Source organism: Mchenga conophoros, linkage group LG15, assembly GCF_057382185.1.
Source record: "Mchenga conophoros isolate Kocher_MC1m ecotype Shallow Benthic linkage group LG15, M_conophoros_male_GT1.1, whole genome shotgun sequence".
Lineage (NCBI taxonomy): Eukaryota > Metazoa > Chordata > Actinopteri > Cichliformes > Cichlidae > Mchenga > Mchenga conophoros.
The window spans coordinates 2093869-2109854 of record NC_140540.1 but is presented as its reverse complement, the minus strand read 5'-3'; positions in this window follow the sequence as shown (position 1 = coordinate 2109854).

The window sequence follows — 15986 nt, the reverse complement described above, 5'->3', positions numbered from 1 at the left end:
TGAAGCAGGCATGGAGGAGATCCAGGCCCCAGACATCCAGAGGCCCCAGAGTGCGAGAGCCCAAGGAGGACCACCGGAGGGCTCTGCCGGCAGCCAGCTGTGCCAGAGTGAACCGAGCCGCAGGCCCAGAGGCCGGAGGCCCGAAGGCCCCCTACGCCCCGGAAGAGGCCTGACCGAGCAAGAGGCACCAGGCCCGCCAAGTAGTCACCGGGAGTGAGCTGGTACATACCTGAGCGCCCAGCCCCAGACACCAAGAACCACCAACGCACCGACCCCTGAGGGCATCAGTTACCGACAGGGAGTGTGGTGAGACAGGCCTTTGGACAGGTTTCTTAAGTACTACAGAATTATTTTATGTGTTGGGTTTTTTAACGCCAACAAAGTTATACAAGCGAGAAATTCAATCACCTGACACACAGATGGTTTTTTTTGCTAAACCAGTGCAAACGCTTTTAAACAAAACTAACCTTGTTCATCACTTGTTTATGTTGTTTCCTGTTCACCACTTTTTGCAGTTTGCTTTCTTTCTTGTTTTTTATTGCATCCATTGAATGTTTTCAGCGAACTGCGCATTCATTCATTTGCAATTAAACATGAAATGGTTTGTTCAAGATTTTCTTGGAAATTGTCATTCCCTCCTCCTCATTTGCCATCCTGAGTCACTTCAGCACTATGCTATGCTGCACAACATGCAGCGGGTTACGCTTAGCTGTAGCACTTATGGGAAAATGCAATTATTCCATTTCATCCTCATGCAGAGTTTACAAGATGCTCCCACCTCTGAGCCTTCTTTTATAGCAGTAATTATAACAATAAAATGATGAGGCACTATAAAGTGTCTAGTATGCCTGCATCAATGAAAACTCTACCGGTGGGCATTATAAGCCACTTTCACGTTTTTGTTCATTTGGTTGAGAACATGATGGAGCAAAAACAGACTGAAAGTGTTAAGACAAAAGATATATGCCAAAGTCAAACCAAATATTTAAGGAAGCTTTACATGGCCTGTATTTGTATAGCGCTTTACGCTACATCCAGTCATCCACACATTCACACACTGGTGATGGCAGCTACCTTGTAGCCACAGCCACCCTGGGGCGCACTGACAGAGGCGAGGCTGCCGGACACTGGCACCACCGGGCCCTCTGACCACCACCAGTAGGCAACAGGTGAAGTGTCTTGCCCAAGGACACAACGGCCGAGACTGTCTGTCTCCACCCAGCAACCTTCCGATTACAAGATGAACTGCCAACTGCCACGATTTCCCCTATATCACTTTAGGAAGTCCACCCCAGCCTGCATAACTAACTTCTTTTTAAGTTTGCCTTGGAGCTAGCCGAGGTGCCAACGCATAAAGCATGGTTTTAGAAGTGTGCTACTGCTGGTCAGTCAGCAGAGTGTTTGCAAAGACTTTAAGAGGAGGAACATTACACCAGGAATGAGCTACCTTATTCTCATCAAGCAGCATGTCACAGCAATCTCAGCTCAGCAACAGCAACTTCTTCCTAGGGACATCCCCAGAACCATACATCCCTACATCCATGTTTTTTCTCACCCTACACCGAACTTGAGGTCAGGGTGTGGCTGTGACAGGCCAGGTAACCCGGATGGGTCACCAACACATGGAGACCAGAGATGGGCTCCATCTGATTACTTTTTTCAAGTAACGAGTAAAGTAAGGGATTACTATTGCAAAAACGGTAATTAGATTACCGTTACTTTCCCGTAGGAACGCTGCGTTACTGCGTTACTAAAACCGTGATTTTTTGCGAGAATGTCTCACGACAGTGACGTAAGCGAGTGCGACGTTGGTGACAACAGCTGTGTGCAGATCAACAATGGATCACATATCGAGTGCAGAGAGAGTATGAGCGTGCAGCGTTTAAAGCGTGGAAGTACTGACCTTACTTTGAGTTTGATTCCATAAAAAGTGACAAAAACATTAGTGTCCGCTGTGCGTGGGAAGAAAACTTCTTTTTACAGCGAAAAAAACCCCTAAACTTCCAACAAGCACCGAGTAGCTACGACGTAATGGGAAACTCACAGAGAAACTCGTGGATTCTTCCACTGACCGCGGCACACCTGCACCAGGGTAAACCTCCGCCTACCCCACTCCTGCTTTACAGGTGAAAATAGAGCAACAGGACCGCTGAGTCTTTGACTTTATTTATTTTCTGCTGTGTTTTACTTGCATCTATTTGAAAGACTGAGTGTAAACACACACAAAAAAAATTATGTGCTGAAATGTGCAGAAAATAGGTTTAAATGTTAAACAAATTTCTTCCAGTCAGAGAATGTTGCAGATAATAAAATGTTTGCTTAAAGTTAAAAGATTAAAACTAATAAAACAAGTTTTAAAAAGAGACTTTTCCATTTGATTACATTTTGTATGATGGATTATGCAGAAAAAGAAGAATTGGGCTGAAAGATCTATCACTTTATCACCTATTCAGGTTGTAAGTCGTGTTTTTAAAAAGTAACTAACTAAGTAATTAATTACTTTTGAAAATAAGTAATCAGTAAAGTAACGGGATTACTTTTGGGGGGAAGTAATCAGTAATTAGTTACTGATTACTTTTTTCAAGTAACTTGACCAACACTGATGGAGACAGACAACCATGCAGTACCATCAGATAACTTAACAAGCACTGGACTCAGGGTGGAAGCCGGGGCACCCAGGGGAAAACATTAGAGCAAATTCTATGTAAACAGCAAAGAGGAAAATTGGACTGAAGCAAAGGGAATAAATCATTCTAAATTATAAAATGTCACTGATATATGTCAAAGAATGAGCTTTTCTTAAAGGTGGAAAGGGGCCATAATATTATCATTTGGGAGTAACTGCCCTAGCTAAAAAGTTTGCCATCAGTACAGGCATTTGTGTGTGTGAGGAGTCAGCAAGAAGTGTGTCAGTTCAGTGGAACCAAATAAGCCTGTGAGCAGTCAGCAAATTATACTGGAAACAATGGCGAACAACCTTGGGGCACATCCAGTTCCCTTAATAGCTGGTGTTCAGGGTACTTGAACAAACATTAGGATAAATATGGAGTCTCACATCATGAAAGTGTTTAGTCAGGTTACTAGTCAGGTGTAGAACTCTACAAAGCTTTGACTTTAACTGTTTAACTTTAGCAACCCAGTAGAAGCAGTTGGTGTTAACAAAGCACAGTCCCACACTGCACCAGGTAGTGAGTATTATACAGCACTGATATTAGGGCAGTCTTTCAAAGAGTTTGAAAAACATGCAGATGTAACCAAAGCCATCAAATATTAACTGGAGTAACAACAAAAGAAAGATGCTATCGCAGTTGTGTCTAGCTAAGAGGCATAACAACCTTTAAGATGTGAATTCTCTCAGAAGCAGCTGATCAGTTCTGCAGTGCACCAAGAATGCAGCCTTAACAATCTTTGGGTCCGGTACAATGGCTCCATGTGTTTGTCCTAGCCCCAACCTCGCACATTCTCCAAGTGCATTGATGTGTATGTCCTGCTGCCTGTCTAAGATGACAGAGATGGCACGGTGCCCGAAGACCCTTTGCTGCATTCCAATGGCCATTAATTGAGTACCTGCCCGTCATCTTGTCCCTGATTGATGACATAATTAGAGACGGGCCTGTTTGATGGAGATGCCTGGCAAACTCCTCTGTCTGTTGGCCTTTGTGAGGTTGTGAGGCCCAGGTCCCCAGAGCTTTGGTGTGTCGCTAACCTTGCCTCAGCACAAAGAGGACTATGCCTTCATGTGCCTGTGTGTGTGTGTGTGTGTGTGTGTGTGTGTGTGTGTGTGTGTGTGTGTGTGTACATGTGTGGACAGTGTTCCCTGGTCCTGCTCTCCTTAACAATGAGCACAGCTTCAAGCTTGGGGAAGCTGATTAAATTAAAGTGCCTCACAGGCAATCATGCCAAGGTCAAAGAGATGCTGTGCAAACTGCTTTTGGCACCAACTTTCCTCGGTGTGCGGAGACGCTTATCAGCAGATGTGTGTGGTTTGGTTTCGGGAGTGGCTGAACGCTCGTGGATCGTGGAAAATTGAATTGTCACTGTTGATTTTGCTGCTTGCATATCAGGGAGAAAATGAACTTTCAACAATAGCACAATATGAGGTCCTGGTCTGCACTTTGGATGACAAAGACGAGCGAGAGAATGGGCCCTGCCTGTATCAGTGAGATTCAGTCGAGTGTTTTTGGTTGTTGTTGGTTTTGTTTCTTTTTTTGGTTTCTTACACCGTGCGTCTTTTGTCCTGTCTCCCTGCATTCAGCTCCAACCATTCATGGGAGATGAAAAGGTTTCCTGCAGCTTGAATCTACCAGAGGTGTCTTCCTGTTTAAAGGGAGTTTTTCCTCCTCACTGTTGCCAACTGCTCTGTTGCCTTATTGTTGGTCTTTCTCTGTACTATTGTACCTTACATCATAAAGCACCTCGAGATGACTCTTGTTGTTATTTGGTGCTAGTGGTGCAACGGATCAAAAATGTCACGGTTCGGTTTGGATCGGATCGGATCACGGTTTTAAGTCACGGATCGGATCAATTTTCGGATCAGCAAAAAAAAAAAAAAAAGTCAAAAATGTAACATTTACTTATTTACTTATTGAAGTATTTTTTGCCTGTTAAAAACATTCAACTCTAGACTCATTCCATGCAATTATTAAAAAAGAATGATGATACAATATAGGGCAGTATAGGTCTTTGTATCTACCACTCAATTCAATTCAATTTTATTTATAAAGCGCAAAAATCACAACAACAGTCGCCTCAAGGCGCTTTATATTGTAAGGTAGACCCTACAATAATACATACCGCTCATTATATCGCACTCCGCTGTGATACAACGAGCGGTCACGTAGCTTTCCGTTGACCTGGAGCTCCACCCATTTGTAGTAGTTGGGCAACAGAAGATGCCTGGGACAGTTCAGCCATAACTTAAATCTTTTCCTGCTCATACATGCTTGGAACGATCTTGCCACTAAAGTGGACGCGCAACAAGATATCATAGCGTGGCTCAAGCACGTTCATCGTAGTTTAAACCGCTTGTTTTGCACAGCAGAATACGGCCTCCCGTCTGCAGCTAAACACCCCAGCAGCTTCTGTAATAGCTTTAGCCCGGTCGGACTGGGCAGCAAAGGGCTGCTTAAATACCACAAACTCCTCTGCTCCTCCGCTTGGACCGCTAGCGCTGGCCATAACTATCGCTGGACTGACCCAATACGATACCATACACGTACTTTTTTTCTTTTTTTTCGAATCTTCGGATCACGTGCGTACCGAACCGTGGAGTGGGATCGGTTCGGATTACGTATCAACCGTGATCCGTTGCACCACTATTTGGTGCTATATGAATAAAATTGTATTGAAAGCTGTAGTGTAGCTATATTTTTGTTAAGCTATGCTAACAGTAGCATATAGTGAGTCATAACGTTAACAAATTGATTGGAAAGTTAAAGAGACAAAGAGCTGTTTTGTTTGCCACCAAAAATCAAAACCATTCGAGGGATTTAAATTAAATATCACACGTATATACGTCGACCAGTACTATTCAGAGTACTGTGATTCTTTTCCATCCCATTACACCGTCAGGCAGGTAATGCTGCAAAATTATTGTCAGACCAACAAACCTGAAAGTGGAATCAGTTTTGGAGTTATTATTCTTAACATTAACATTAAAATTATTCTGCAGAATACTCAGAAAATAAATAACCTCTTAGGGTACAATAGCTTGTCACTGGGGGGCTACCCTCTAACGCTGCCATTGTACGCTTGAGAGCAGGTACATGTTTTTGCTTTGTACCTTACAGCTGAGGTGGTGACAAATCTTTTATAACAATAATGATTTTTTTAAATAAGACGTAAAAATCTGAAGCTTGCTTTTCATCTGGATGTCGAATTAAAAAAGAAACACAATGTAACACAGTGCACAGCAGTGCTCAGCAGTGCCGGCAGCATCGGCGGTTTGTCTCTTTCTTAACATAGCATTAAACATGCATTGTAGAATTCTCCATCAAGGCTTTGAAAGGCATCTGTGGCCACTAAAGGGCGAAAGGTTCAGCAGCTCCCTTGTGCAGAAAGAGTGCTTACTGTAGAATTTCCTCTCAGTGAAGTGAGTGTTGGCAGGACCACAAAGTCTCACATTCAGAGACTTGTGGTGACTCTTGATCACTTCCCTGAGAGAATTTTCCCCCGACTCTAAAACCTTGGCTAAAATGATGCTGCTGATTTGAGTGTGGCGGCGAACGGAGCCTTCAGAAAAAAGCAAAATCGATACAAAAGGTTTTCTGTCTGGTGGAAAGATAAAACAGGGGGGGGGGGAAATGCTATCGCTGAAGCAAGCTCCCTTAATGCATTTGATTACTCGTCCACCTCGTTCATATTTGCTTGTTTACCAGGAATAACTGCTTTGTTTGAGGACCTCTCCTGTGGCTCGGCTTCTTGTGGTGTTGACACAAGAAGTGGCGGCACAGTTATTGTTTGTCTGTCCTCTCTGTGGCCTCATAAATGCAAACCCTTTTCTGTGTTTCTTACTGTGATCGAGCTGGCTATTACAATTGCAACAATACTAAATAAGTCCAATAATTACTACCTGTAATAACAAATTTGTGCCTTAATGTAACAGTAAAAAAAAAGTTTGAGTACAGTATTTATTTTTTTTATTTATTTAATTAGCTATTAAGTAGCTAGCTTTAGATTTGTATTTGTATACCACTTTGTTTTAGTCTGATGATGAACCTCTTCATCATCACGCTGATGACATGTAAACATATACAGAAGAAAACAAGTCTCAAAGTATTCACTGCTTTTCATTTAATTTAGATGAAGAATATCTAAATGTAAAATTGACATTCATATGGATTTCTTCCTTTTCAGCGAGGGGGGCACCACAGACTGTCTCACCTTCCTCACTCTAGTGACGATTCCACCTGAAGGTTCAGAAATGAACTCATTCTATAGCCCATATGTTCTTATACCTATACACCAATTTAGTGTACAGCATATTGCATTATTTATCTTGTGTGGTGAACACAGATGCTTCCATGCAGGGTACACAGTGTCACTGAGTGGTTTAATGAGTGCTAAAAGATCTGAAACATGCTGTATGCTATAGCCTTCAAAGTCACCCAATCTCCCAGAATCCAATTAAACTCCTACATAAGAATTCAGAGGAATACGCTCTTCAACATCAAAACACCACATGAGCGAACATCATTTGAGAGACTGTTGCTTCATTCGGTCCCTGTTAAAAAACTGTGTAACAAGATCACAGAACACAATTCTAAATGTCTAACCAAAAACAAATTTATTAATGTATTTAAATATATTATATTTATTTAAGTTAATTAAAGTCTGTTTTTTTCTTTTCTGTACATTTCAGTAGTCATCACATTTTAAGATTAAGTTTTCATGGTTAAAAGTCTATATGAGAAAGGCACGATTAAAAGAGGCCATGTTGAGATATTGTAGCAATAGAATTGTGTGATAATAGCACACTGACTGCTACATAAGCAAAAACACTATCCCCAAAGTCTGGTGGCAGTCATTATGCTGCAGGGGAAGCGTCTCTGCAGCTTGTTCTGAACAACTTGTGAAAGAAAAGGTCATCTAAAAAACAAATAATAATAAAGTGTGCAAATCGGTCTCTAAAAAGATAAAAAAAATTAAGGTCAAGTAACAGCAAAACATTATCACACCGACTGTCATGACACAGGCACACAAGAATGCAGATGGACTGCCTCACGCAGCTTCACAGAGCTGGAACAGTTTGGCAAAGAAAAATGTGGAAATTCTGCAGCGTCTTGGCTAAAACCTGAGACAGACTGATACGCACAGAGGCAGGCCTACAACTGCTGCCAAAGACGCCTCGACTGAGTATTGATATAAAGTGGGTGAATTATGCAATCAATTGTTTTGTGTTTTTTCCTTGGGCTTAATTTAGATCAATTTGTAGAGATTTCTTTTCACTTTGAGATTTTTTCAATTTTTTAGAATAAAGCTTAATTAAACATACTCTGAGTCAATGTAGTAAACACTGCTCAGTGGCACACCACCGGTCCTATCTCCCGTGCCATGCAAGACAGTGTAACAATTTCTTGGATGCGCACATGCGCACACACATACACAAAGATGTACTAAACAACCACAAAGATGCACTAAACAAAAAAAAGAGACACTAAACAACCAAAAAGATGCACTAAACAACCACAAAGAGACACTAAACAACCAAAAAGATGCACTAAACAAAAAAAGAGACACTAAACAACCACAAAGATGCACTAAACAAAAAAAGAGACACTAAACAACCACAAAGATGCACTAAACAACCACAAAGAGACACTAAACAACCAAAAAGATGCACTAAACAAAAAAAGAGACACTAAACAACCAAAAAGATGCACTAAACAACCACAAAGAGACACTAAACAACCAAAAAGATGCACTAAACAAAAAAAGAGACACTAAACAACCACAAAGATGCACTAAACAACCACAAAGAGACACTAAACAACCACAAAGATGCACTAAACAACCACAAAGAGACACTAAACAACCACAAACAAATCAAAACAACCACAAACAAATCAAAACAACCACAAAGAGACACTAAACAAAAACAAAGAGACACTAAACAACCACAAACAAATCAAAACAACCACAAACAAATCAAAACAACCACAAAGAGACACTAAACAAAAACAAAGAGACACTAAACAACCACAAACAAATCAAAACAACCACAAAGAGACACTAAACAACCACAAACAAATCAAAACAACCACAAAGAGACACTAAACAAAAACAAAGAGACACTAAACAACCACAAACAAATCAAAACAACCACAAAGAGACACTAAACAACAAAGATACTAAACTACAAAGGAACTACAAAGGGATCAAAACTCCAGACTTTGTAAATAGACACAAAGATCCAGTAAACAGCAACGAGGATACTCTAAACAACCCCAAAAGACACACTAAATAGCTACAAAGAGCTCAAAACAGCCACAGAGACAAACTAAACACCTGAAAATGCATTAAACAACTAAAAGATACAATAAATACCAGAAGAGATCAAAACAACCACGTGCCTTGGTACGACTTGCTAAACAAACACAGAAAATGCACTAAATAGCAATAAGAAAACTCTAAATGACCACAAAGAGGCACTAAATAACTACAAAGAAAACTAAAAAGCCACAAAGATGCTCTAAATAACATCAAAAGGAGATCTAAGCAACCACAATGGCTCCCTGATCAAATACCAACAAATACTACTATGTGTCCCTACAGATGATGAAGTCCTGTCGTAGAAAATGTGACCAGAAATAATGAAACTTCGTTATTATTATTATTATTACTAGTAGGCGTATGTCTCAGGCGGCACGGCGGCGGTGCTCTGGACCAAAATGGTGCACAACGCTCAGTGTTTTGCACATTTCTATTGCACTGTTGTGTCTGTATCATTCTGTTCTGTCTGCTGTTGCACTGTCTTTGTTTGTTTTGCACTTTTTGCACACTTGCACTTCAGTAGTCCTGTGTTGATTGTCTGTTATATTTCATATGTAGCACCATGGTCTCATTTTACTGTGTACTGTGCCACTGCACATGGTTCGAATGACAACAAAGCCACGTGACTTGACTGGTATTACGTTTTAACATTATTAGACGTCAACACTTCCTTGTTTTAACTGATCAAATGGAGTATTTGCTCTATTTGCCTTTTTAGGATTTCACCTCAGACGCTGTCGTTTCAGTTTCTTCACTCATAAAATGTTCCGGCTTTTGATTGATACTTGCTGTCCACAATCCATTTAGAATGATTGTGATTCACTAACAGCTACACAAAGATAAGAACTAAGCTGTTTTATGTCCTTATTTTCTGCACAAGATATGAGCATATCTATACATATACACTGATGTGACAAAGATCCAAACCTACAATGTCCTGTGTGAAGATGTGATTTTTTTGATGATCTAAAACATTTAAGTGTGAAAAACATACCAAACAAATAGGAAATGAAGCGGGGGCAAACACGGTATTAGTGAATGAGCCCCACTGTTTTCATCTTCTTAAGAAAAATACCAAAAACTGCTCCAAATTTAGATATCTGTCTGGATCCAGGCACTCAATTCATGCATTGTGCTAGTGGAAGTTTGGTGCTTGGAGGGGGTATACAGCCTCACATTGATCCTAAGACGGGCGAGGACCCTTTGGAAGCCTGTGGCCTGGAGCACCTAATTGGATAATCTGTTCGTGGCTGTGAGATATTTGTATTAATAGCACATCATTTAATCTAATAACTGTCATACCAGAGCTGAGGACCAAAACAGGTTTATGTTTTTCTGTATTGCCTAAACTGTGACAGTAGAATAACTGAAGCTGTATATTTCATTTTATATGCAATGTATTTATTAATAATACAGCATTTAGCTATAACCGCAGCTTATCTCGTATGCAGTTTATAAATCGACAGCTCTTCGTTAAAACGGTGCCTCAGGCTGAAACCTCAATTCAAAAGTTTCTAAATCTACTCTGATTGTATACATGAGCTGCAAAAACACACAAGAAAACTCTGAAAGAGTATCAATGTTTCTAAAGGTAATCCATATTAGAGTGCAGTATTTTCCCTCCACATCAGTATTAACACCTCTTTAATCACAAGCCACTCAGCACTTTGCAGAGCAATTGAAGAGGTAAGGCGCTGGAGTGTTGTTTGCTTACATGTTTACAGGCAAACACCATCATCATCACCACCAAGTGTTTGACTAAGCAGATGAGTGACGAACAGTGAGCCCGTCATAAAAGGACGGCGCTGATTGAGCGGTATCCAATCAGCAGCTGCTTTTATTCCTCTGTGGTTTTCAGGGGTTGTCTGTGGCTAATGACTCACCATTGGAGTGCCTCCACGTCCCATGGAGAGATTCAGATCTGCAGGCCAAGCTTGAACGCTATCAGATGCTTGTGTGTGAACACCAGTGGCGTCTGTAGCATATGCTTAATTGGCAGTTTGAGCCTCTGCTCTGCTGTGTGTTCCAAGTCATTAACATGTAATGTGCACTCCGGACCCGGGGCTCGTAAGAACCATTCCTAGTCGCCATAACATTTAAACAGTTTTGAGGCGCACTTCCCCCAGCTGTGAGACAAAGAGCTTCTGCTTTTTGTCGTGCAGTCTCCTCGCCAGTATCGCCGTGTGAACTGTCACCACCTCTCCCCCAGCGAAAGCCTCCTTTCACTGCGTTTTCTCGTGGGATCGCGCTCCCGTTCGGGCCACGGCTGTTTTTTGTCTCTGCTATTTACAGCAAAAAAGGGAGAGGAAAGAGAGAGGATGGGGAACAGCCAGAGTTGTTAACAGCTTGTTAAACATGTCTGTTTAATTCAACACCACTCTCACCCCTCGGCCGGCCTCAAATGCAGCGTTTGTCTTCTCTAATGCTAATGCACTCAGCTTTTATAGTCCAGATATAGAGAAAATCAATTCATAATATCTCGCTGTTCTGTGCTTTGAGTGGATGTGTGAGACCCTAATGAGCTCCCAATTTAGACTGAAATGTTTGTTTGGGGCTGGAAAAATTTGAGAGGAAGTAGGCAGGTTCAGGGAAAAGACCAAAAAATAAATAAAAAGGCGTTTAAGAGAATAAAACAGGCACTTTAATTCCCAACAGGTTTAGATATTTTGTGTGTGCAGGTAGTTAAAGAGTGGTGGAAACCTCAGCAGGACATTTACTGTATTCCTCAAAGTAAAGCGAATGCTACAGGAATCATCAATAAAAACATGCACTGTAGCTAACACGCACACAGCGACACACATACTTTGTTAAAAATCATGTGAAGAGCTTAGAGCTCATTAGGTACTGCAAGCTCCGGGGAAAAAGAAAACAACTATTGCATGACAGGAAATGAACAAAAATAATATTCTTCAATTATGTGGAAACCAAAATTTTCCACATGATTTAGAATCAACATGATCACGAAGAGATAAATATTTGGAAACAAGTGTCTGGATTTTTCCCTTTTTCCCTCTGCTTTGGGAAGAAAATATAAACTCTGGTATTCAAAAGAGTATGAGGTCAAATTAGGGATACAGAGTATTTGTGGCAACAGTGTTACATGCCAGGATTGCTGGATTACCCTAAGACCCTCCCCCAAAAAACTGCCTAAAGTTGGAGATGTGTCTTATAGAGATTTACATGATAATGTTGAATATTGGAGAGACTCATATATTTGTATTGTTCATGCTATGAATGTTAAGAGACATAAAAGTATAGGTGTCTAAGCCTGCATTCTTTGAAATGGTCAGCAGGGGGCATTAAAAAAGACTTCTGATTGTTTAGAAGTATATGGACAAACGGAACTCCGCCCCCTGCTCTGTGACTTCCTTTACAGCTTTATGGGCTCAACACCTAGTTTCCAGGTAATCCTGAATAAAACCTGAGTGTCATTTTTTTAAATTAGCGTCATTTTAGAATCAGAAAGGAGGGCTATCCAGTGTACACTTTGATTTTAGATCAGATCAGCAACCAATGGGAATGGAGAACACGCTTCAAACTGGGTCGTCAGTAACCAGTGCGTGAGATCATGGTGGCGCCGTCCATAGTTTTTACTGTCGACATTAAGAAAGCTAGCTGTAGTGCGTTTTCCTGTACGTAACCTACAGGTGTATTTCAACAAGATGAATGTATTTATAAGCTTGTGCGCTTTTGGCTACCTAGCGCCCACTTGCAAGGTGTTAGCATAAATATCCTGGGTGTGATGTAATGTTTACTGTAAGCTCAGTGACTGCATTGTCCAAGCTGACAGGAAAGGCTAAGAAGTGTAACCATGACCTTTTGTTCATATCCACAATTTGATTCACAAACAGCAAGGGTGTCATGAAGGAGTCAGAGAGCGCGAGCTTGCATCATTAACTGCTACTGCTGCCGATAGGAGTAGAGCGTCGAGAGTGGACGTGATGCGGACAGGTGTTACAAACTGTTAGCCAATAATGTTCGTCTTTATACCACAGATAATCCTCCAATCTGAAACACGGCATGATCAAGATTTACAAAAGAGATTTACTTTTTTTATTCAGTAGAACCCAAAATGAGAGACTGAGCCCATAACCTCCACAAGACAGTGCATAGAGAGGTCAAGACCTATAGACTCCTGCACAACATATTCCACATGTTCTCCTTAATGATTCATCATTTTTTTATATACTGAAAACAAACCCTGCCAGTCAGAACCAAGCTGCCATCCCACAGAGAGCGTCAGCGATGACGGCACTCTCGCAGCTAAACATAAATAGAACTTCTCAAAGGTAAATCAAGTGAACTGTATTTATTTAAGAATCCCTTCTTTGGATGCAGTTTTGGATCAATTCAGTGAAGTCGATTAAGGACGTGCACAGCAACTCGTGATTTCTAACAGACTGTAAATGAGCGCACATCAAAAGCAACTTTCCTGCGTTACATCGACTGCAGATGTTTGCCTGGCGACAACCACTCAGCACTCTTTCCATCACAAATGGGGGAATGTTTTGCTCATCAAAGCCGTGTTTCTGGGCCAGCAGTACTGCAGCACCACGGGTTTTACTTTCTCCAAGGAGGGTATTTATGACTTCGGCCTGAAGAATGCAGCTGTGAACAAGGAGTTCATGACTCGGGGAGATTACGTGACTCGCAACGATCCTCGCTGCGGTCTCGCATCGCAGTTGAGCACTTTCTCATGTCGCTGTGGTGAAACTTGGAGGCAGCTTTGTATGCAAACCTACATTTGCTTATTCGATAAAGTACGTAGAAAAGTAGAAAGCTGACAAGATGAAATGAAACACAACCAGCACAGGTTGCTAGTCATTCACCAAGCTTAATTGCCAGTTAAATCAGTTTGGTTGCTGACGTTTTATATATCACTATTGGACCATTTCAAAGCAGTGGTGAGGTTTGACCCACGTCACACTCGGCTGGGGACGATGGATAATTATCATATTTTAAATCTTGTTCTGAGGAACCTATTATAGCTCCAGAAAGGCGCAAACTGGCTAATATTATTTCTTTGTCTTTTGATTGGTCAGATAAACACAGCTGAGGTGAAACTCAAAGAACAGCCAGTTTAGTCTCAGGATTTCCTTCCATTGGTGATATTCACCCTCATAGACGCTTCAACCCTACAGAGGTTAGATTTTCTGCTTCTTTTTAGATGTTTCTAAATGTAAGCAAAAGAATAATTATAACACATTTTCTTTTGCTTTCTCTAAAGCAAAACTTCACCCAATCGTCTCAGCAGAGCTTCAGTGATGTCGGTGAACCTCTCTGGGCTGAGACCTTGCACATGCTGAACTTAGATCTAACATGAAAACAAAGAGAGAGAGACCATTTCCTCCTGGTCACCTCCAGAAAGCTGGGAGAACTTTGCTTTCACTATTCATCACAGTCTCCATTCATTATGGGCACTACCAGACGGCGAGTAGCGCTCAAGGTCACAGCTGCTCCGTCCCACCTGGAACGGCTACTCCTCTGACCCACTGGCCCGGCATATGGAAGTGCTATCTTGCTCCGTGTGCTCCAGGAGAGAAAGTTAAACTTTAATCTGGCTGGCTACTGGGGAATTTGCTCAAAGTTTCCTTGGCAGGTGGCGTTTTAATTATTTAAAATGTTCACATTTAGTCTTGCCACAAATGACTTCTGAAGAACAACAACTCGAAGCCAGAACGACCAATTTATTCCATTTCGCCCTTCCTCCTTGTTGTGATTGCTGCGCATGCATAAACATCTTCTCTATTAAAAAAAAACTCATCCAGCTCAACATCATTAATATTGTATTTTTTTTTTTTTTATTTCAAGCGTGCCAGACGCACAATTCCTTTCAATCAAGCAAACCAGACAGAGACGAAGTGCTGTTCAGGTCCAAGCCAATTATTCCTCTATACTTGTGTTAGAAGACATCACCTTTCTTATGATAACAGGCTCCCCAAGGAAGCCAACACCGCAATGTAAGCTAGACAGAGAAATCACCAATTAGCATACAAATGCGCACAAGTTCCACTCTGCACAGCTTCATGGAAAAAAGACAGTGAGGACATGTACATATATTGTGAGCTTGAAAAACAAGCTAAATTAGCAGGTCAACGTGAGAGTTTTTACCTGGCAGTACGACACAGAGCTGTGCTGTTACAGGCGTCCAATCAAAAGCAGTTTAGGCAGCGTTTCAAATACTGTGGATGCTGCAGTTTGTAATAATCTCTGTAAACTCATTGAGCTAGCATGGCAGGTTACTTATCTTTCTATGAAACATTAAAACCAACATGCTACACTTCATAGATCTCAATAAATATACATGTTTTTCTTTCATGTGAGGCGCACATCCTGAGGGGGGTGCAAGTGAGTTGGCTATAGAAAGTTGAGACTGTGAGTTAAAAGTGCATTCAAACCTCTCAGCACACAATATGCATCATTAATACTTCCACTTTAAAAGACGGGGTTGGATAAAGTGGGCCTACGTTTGTAAAATGTGCAACATTATACTTTCTATTGATGCACAAAGTGTCCAGATTATGGCAACAGTAGATTTAACACGAGGCCAAAATAAGACAAATAATATTAGTAGATGGCAAAACCTATTAAAATGATTACTAACCATCTTGATTCATACCTTAGATACAGTTCACTGCAATCTGCCACCATTGGCCGGTCAGCTCTATTATTGCCTCCAGGAAACTGCCGCAACACAAGCTGACCATTATAAGCTTCACAATTGCACCATTTGTTGCAATTGTTGTCTGGTTGTGGGTTGCATCACACTGTAAACAGCGGGGGCTGCTTTTTAGTGTGTCTGCACCTGTAAACACCACCCAGGTCAGGCAGCCACACAGCAGTTTTCAGTGTAACCCCTTATCTTGTCACCAATTACAGTGCTCAGTATAGCCGGTGGGCAACTTTTCATAAGTTGTAAAAGGGAAGAAAACAGTTCATATTATGGAGAGTGCTGCAGTTTTTAAAGGCAAGTCTCCTCACAGACACTAAACAGC